The 6,756-nt window shown below is 33.5% G+C and overlaps 1 pseudogene; it reads left to right on the top strand.

Annotated features, from left to right (window-relative positions):
- Positions 1-3,373: 3,373 nt before the first annotated feature.
- Positions 3,374-6,520, top strand: LOC18096381 (uncharacterized; annotated as a pseudogene).
- The last annotated feature ends 236 nt before the right edge of the window (positions 6,521-6,756 follow it).

Genomic DNA, 6,756 nt, shown 5'->3' with positions numbered 1-6,756 from the left:
AAAAAAGTCATGTTGCTTGTAAAAAAACCATGTTTTCGTTAAAAAAAAATGCTTTCATGAGAAAATAAAATTGACTAAATTGTTTTTTTCAATATAACTTAAATAGTTGAAATTCTTAAAAAAATCAACAACTTTTTTTTTTAATTTTTAAATCAACCCACAAGACGCGTGAGCATATGGCTACTAACCAAACGGTGAAAGAGGATATCATTTGTCATTTTGAGCAAAACACAAACACCACCCCATGCCCCAAACATGCATGAACAGTTGTAGAGTTGACAAAAAGAAGGTCAAGTCAAAAATAAATGTTTAATAACCTTTCAAAATTATGGTTTTTAAAACTGAGCATCATCAAAACCTTGTTTTTAATTTCTTTTTCTAAATAAATTTTTTATATGCTAATATCAAAAATATTTTTTAAAAAATAAAAAATATTATTTTAATATATTTACAAATAAAAATAAAATATTATAAAAAAACCACAAACATATTTCCAAATATATATACCTGTTTGAAAGTGTAGTTATAATTGCTTTTTAAAATATAATTAAAAAAATAAGGATTAAATATCGCGTACGGTGGCTTATAGTGGCCAAAAGGACTTCCATGGTATTTTCTGATTTTTCTCGGTAATGCCTCTCTCTAGGTGATGTTTGTATTGTAATCCCTGTTGGTTTGGTGTTGATTGGATTTATTATTTTTTTTCTTTCTTTCCTCCTCAAATTGTACGCTACCCTTCAAAAACTTCACAACATTCTTTTAATTTTTTTTTTTAGGGTTTAGTCCATGTTTTTTTAGTTGCAATTTTTTTTATTTGAATAAATTATTTTATTTTGAAAATTATTTTTAATTTCATCATTCTTAATTTTTTTCCCTACCAGGTTTGATTCTCTTTTAATTACTATTTTTTTCTTTGATAAAGTTTTTTAATTTATTGTTTTTTTTTTCATTTTATCTTTTAAAATTATTTTGATTGGGAATTAAGCTTCTTTGTATGTAGAGGTCGGGTCTAGGATTTCTTGAGTCACAAATTTGAGTGATTAACCTAGGTTTAGAAGATTTGTTTGAGTTTACATCATTTTTTATATTATTAAATTAATCAAGCTTATTAAATTCAGTCGACTCAATAATTGGAGTCTCAATTTTTTTGGTTTTTTTAGAAACTCTACCGTCACCTTAATTTTTTTTATATATTTAGAAAAATTTGGCCCAACACGCAGCGTAGCGTCTACTACTAATATGCGTTTACTCGAGTCACTTTAATTAGAATGTCATTTTAATTTTTCATTATTTATCCCCATTTTATCCTTTTTCATTCCAAACATTTTATTTCTGGAATTCAAATGACACCTTTGAAGGTTTCTTTTCAAAGCTGTAATTTGGAATTTTTTTAGTGGAATATATAACCGTGACAACGGGTTGTTTTTCTTGAGATTTGTTTTTTGGATTTTGGATCCTTAGATGGGCTGGTGGCCCTGTGGGATCTCACCCATCCAAGAGTGCATGAAATTCATATGTCATCTAATTATTCTTCTGGCTGACTCTTTGTTAAGAGTACTGCTTTAGTCTCATCCCTCTTGCAAAGCAAACCATTTCTTGCATCCTTTGCAAACCCCAAGGGACACCATTGCAGTTCTATTTTAGGTGAAACTTCCTGTCGTTTTCCTTGACCAGTAGTTTTATTCCATTGCTGGCATCTGAGCATCTCCTTTAAGTTCTTGCTTTTGATCCATCTTGATTGGGGGGAAAGTTGGACGGTGGTCCGACAACCGAGTCAAAGATGAAGCTAACTCTCTCCTCCTATCTTCTTATGCCTCTTAAACGCGAGTTGGGTCAATGAAGGACAAGATGTATGGTAATCTTGTGAAGATATATCATTTTAAATGCCAATTCCATTTCGGAGGAGACAGAGGAAAGTTAAAGTGTAATTTAGTGGCTTTTAGTTACTATCTTCTAATAAAACCTTGAAGAAAGCTTTTGGAACATGAGTTAACTCGTATTTTTAAAATATTTAATTATTTTTTAAAAATTAATTTTTTTATATGTTTTGGATTATTTTAATATGCTGATCTAAAAAATAATTTTAAGAAAATAAAAAAACATCATTTTGATGCAATTCGGCATGAAAAACACTTTAAAAAATAATCACAACCATACTCCCAAACATACCCGAAATAGAACCGATGTTGACAATAAAAATAAAAATAACACGAGTCAATGTATATATTATGTTTTAAAAATATATAAATTAACTTCAAAACTATCAAAATTTTATTTTTATTTCTTCAACTAAATATGTTTTTGTCTATAATTTTTTATTCCAAAATAATAATCAAGTACTTTTTAAATTTCACCATTTACTTCATATCCTGCAAATATGTTGGATACTAGGGATTCTAGTATCAATACCTTTCACCATCAAAACTAATTTCTTTCAAGGTCAAGTTTTAAGAATTAGAGTAATTACTTCCAAATTCTAGTTTGGGATGTAACCATTCACGTCAAAAATAAAATAGTATATACATCAAGTTTATTTTCTTATACTCGTTATTTGGATTTAATTTTGGGATTAATAATCCATATATAATTCAAGTAAATATCTTTAAGATGGTATCATTGGAAGTAATTAGTATCACTATAACTCATAATATCAAAAGACTCAACCATCTAGGTGGTGACCCAGTGGTAAGAGCTTGAGACCAAGAGGTTTGCTCCCTCTGTAGTCTCAGGTTCGAGCCCTGTGGTTGCTCATATGATAGCCACTGGAGGCTTACATGGTCGTTAATTTCAGGACCCGTGGGATTAGTCGAGGTGCGCGCAAGCTGGCCCGGACACCCACGTTAAACTAAAAAAAAAAAAGACTCATATTTAGAAGGGTTTAGGAAATAAATAATAGAGCTAGATTATTATTAAGTAGAGAAGAACATGACTTGAGTGGAATTTCACCGTTCGTTTTGGGGACAATAGATTTCATTTCTTGACTTGAAAAGAGGATCAAGACAATAAGCAAGGAAATATTAGGATTTGGCCCAATGAAAATAAGATTCGAAGCTTAAGTCACGATGGGGATTTCACAATAGCTCTCCATGGCAGATTACAAAAGCCTACAGGCCATAACAGTGTTTAGAAATTAGTAGCATTTCTTTCTGGGTTCCTTCGTTTACCTCTACCTGGCGGAACTACAAAGCAAGCCGGAAACCTTGGAATATCTCTTACGACATAAAGCCCTTATAGGCCTTATTGGCCTCCACATTCCAGAGTTGGGCTCGTTTTCCTAACAAAGCTTTAAGAAAAAGTCTTGCAAATCTCAGTTTCTTATCTTTAGGTGTACCCTGTGATCCTCTCTTGCCCGTGCCAAGAAACAGAGGAGAGCATGGCTACCACACTCCGCCTTCTAAAATTTCCAAGTCTTACTTGAAAGAATAACACTCCATTTATCCACGCAAAACTGCCTCTGCCTTCTAACTCATCATAATCAGATGTCTGCAAAAAGGACTCGCATAACCCACACAAGCTCTTCACTGAAACAATCCGGCATCTAAGTTCAGCTTCTCTTTCACTTACATTACTCACATTACCTTTCTGTTATGGAAACAAAGGCAATCCCATCATAAAGAAGTTTTAAAAATCTGCTCTTTCGTTCTAGTTTTTCATTTTCTGGAATGAATTGACCGATTCTGATGAGGCTAGAAAAAATCACCACGGAGAAAAGATTAGGTGTGTTTTCCATGGATTGATAAAATCGGATTCGGAGGACTTGATGGGTTCGACGACACTTACAAGAAAATATTTTGAAGCTTAAGTCAATATGATGTTTATATAGGTGACGGGGAGAATGTGTATTCTCTTGGTTTAAATATTCTTTAAGCCTTGTTTAAGGTAGTGCTTGACATTGTAGTAGTGGTTGCTTTTCAAAATACTTTTTGCTTGGAAACGTATTAAAATAATATTTTTTTAATTTTCTAAAAAAATTATTTTTAATTCCAGCACATCAAAACGATCAAAAAATACTAAAAAAATATATTTTTTTTAAATCTAATTTTTTGAAAAGCACAGCCCAGATGCGGAAACAAACAGGGTTTAAGTCTTGTATTGGACTTATGTTGAGTTACAATTGAAGTTTAGAGAGACGAGCCTTAGAGAGATGAGCTCTAACCTTTTTTATTTATTTATTTATGTTGATGAGGTTATATAGACTTTCTTAAGATAAATATCTTAAGAAATATCTAAGGTATTTAATATAAATATCTAGGATATTCATAGAGATATTTATGGATATATATACATTGTATAAAACACCATAGTTTTTTCATGAATCATTAGAGCCCCCTAAGTCTTGCAAACAGATGTGTTTGAAAGACTTGACCTAGCAAAAATGAGGGAAGAAATATTTATAATGGGTAATATTACCTTTTGTGTATCATCATATCCCTAAAAGTCTCATTTTGTGTGTACAAGCCACTATAAAAGTAGTTTGTGGGTGTAGCCTTGACGTATAGCTATAGACATCACCATGGTTGTTGCTGTGTATAGCTATTGGCGTAGCCATGTGGGTAAAGTTGTGGATATAATCGCTAGCGTAGCCACATGGGGTGTAGCCGAGACATAACCGTTGGCATTTCATTGACGTAGCCATAGAGATAGTCGTCGCTGCAACGAGGTTTTGTCAGCCATGAAAAGAGCTTTTGAGAAACATGAATGAATTGACATTTTGTTCTGTTCCCACAAACGATGCTAATGGTGAGACTAGAAAAAATCCTTACGAGAAAGATTGGGAGCGCTTTCCATGGGCTGATAAAACTGGACCCAGAAGACTTTGGTAGGCTCAATGAAACCTTTTGTGTGTATAAGCCGCCATAAAAGTAGTTTGTGGGCGTAGCTTTGGCGTATAGCCATGGAGCGTAGTCGTAGGTATAGCCTTGGGCGTCGCCATGAGTGTTTTTGTGTCTAGCCATTAGCGTAGCCGCTGGTGTAACTACGTGGGGCATAGCCTAGGCATAACCATTGGCTTAGCCACTGGCATTTCATTGGTGTAGCTGTAGATATAGCCACCGACGCGTTGATGTTTCATCATCCATGAAAAGAACTTTTGAGAAATAGGAATGAATTGGTTTTTTTGTTCGGTACCCACATATAGTGCCAATGATGAGGATGGAAAAAATCCTCATGAGAAAGAGTGGAGACGCTTTCCATTGGCTGATAAAACTGACCTGAAGGACTTGGTGTGGGCCCGATAATATCTGTAAGAAAAACACTCTAAAACTTAAGTCAATATAGTGTTCGTAAAGGTGATAGGGAGAATGAGTATTCTCTTGACTTAAAGATTTCTTAAATCTTATTTAAATCTTATATTAGACTTGTGTTGTGTTAGACTTAAAATTTAGAGAGATGAGCTTTAGAGAAATAAGCTCTGATCTCTTGGTCTTTCTAAGAAAGTCTATATAAACAAATCTCTATGATAAAATACTTAAATAAGGTTTAAGAAGCATTTAAGTTAAGATAATAGTACAAACAATATATTAACTTAAGTTTTGGAGTGTTTTCTTGCATATGTCACTAAAACTACCAAGTTCTCCGGATCTAATTTTATCAGCTCACGAAAAGCATCCACAATTTTTCTTTTTAGGATTTTTTACAGACTCTATATATGTGTGTATATATATATATATATATATATATATATATATATATATATATATATATATATATATATGGATTGGACTGCAGGATATATGCGCTTGCTGTTGGCGGAGAGTTTGAGATATTGGAGGGAAGGTCATTTGCACTCATCCATCCCATTATGAAAGCTGGTTTATTTTTCAACACTTCGTGGGCTGGATATTTGGGATGGCAATGGAGGCGTGTTAGGACCATGCAGAATGAGATCAATGAACTTAAAAAGCAAGTGAAACCTACCCCAGTTACTCCTGAAGGCACACCTGTGTAATCTGCACCATCTCCTGTTGAACTCAAAATTCAGCAACTCACAGAGGCAGGTCCATAGGCTTGAAAAAGGTAACAGTTATAATTGTAGTGATTCAGAATTCCTGAAGTGAGTTACTATTAAAGGGAGTCATTAGAGAAGAAAATATGTTTGACAGTTTGAGGATTGCAATTTTCTAAGAAAATGCTATATTTTACTATTCTTTCTTTCTTTCTTTCTTTAAATGTAATTTTTTTAAAAATTTCTATAGATACCTAAAGATATTTTTGGCATAGCATGAAGTGATATGATTTAGATATATTTGATAGAATGAATCACGAATGCAATGCCACGGGAGAAGATATTGGTGTGCATTCTCTACTTTCATCACTACCAAATTCTCTTAATTGTAGCACAGCCATCACGGTGTTGGGGGCAGCGGCAGAAGCCCTAGTACCTGCAATGCAGAAAGGGAATGAAACAGCCAGAAACTTTCACATTGCGTTGAATGCAATTAACGTTGTTCTGTTCTTGTGGCAGATCCCCACTGGAATTGACATGGTTCTCAAAGTGTTTGAATTCACTAAATGGCCTTGAATCATAGCAACCCCGGGGTTGAGCTTTCTCACAAACCAAGCAGGTATATTATCTGCCTTTATATCAGGTCATTTGTATAATCTGCACTTGAGATTTTTTCATTTTCTTCCACTGTGATTGTCTGTATTCTTGTCACTAGTACATAAGATAAAGCAGAATGAACTACATCACAACGCATTAGATGCTCCTCAGTTTGTAAGAAAAAGCATTTGCACGGTATTGTAAATTCAACAGAA

Source organism: Populus trichocarpa, chromosome 2 (assembly GCF_000002775.5).
Source record: "Populus trichocarpa isolate Nisqually-1 chromosome 2, P.trichocarpa_v4.1, whole genome shotgun sequence".
Lineage (NCBI taxonomy): Eukaryota > Viridiplantae > Streptophyta > Magnoliopsida > Malpighiales > Salicaceae > Populus > Populus trichocarpa.
Note: the sequence above shows the minus strand (reverse complement) of the source record. Positions and strands in the feature narration are given on the sequence as shown.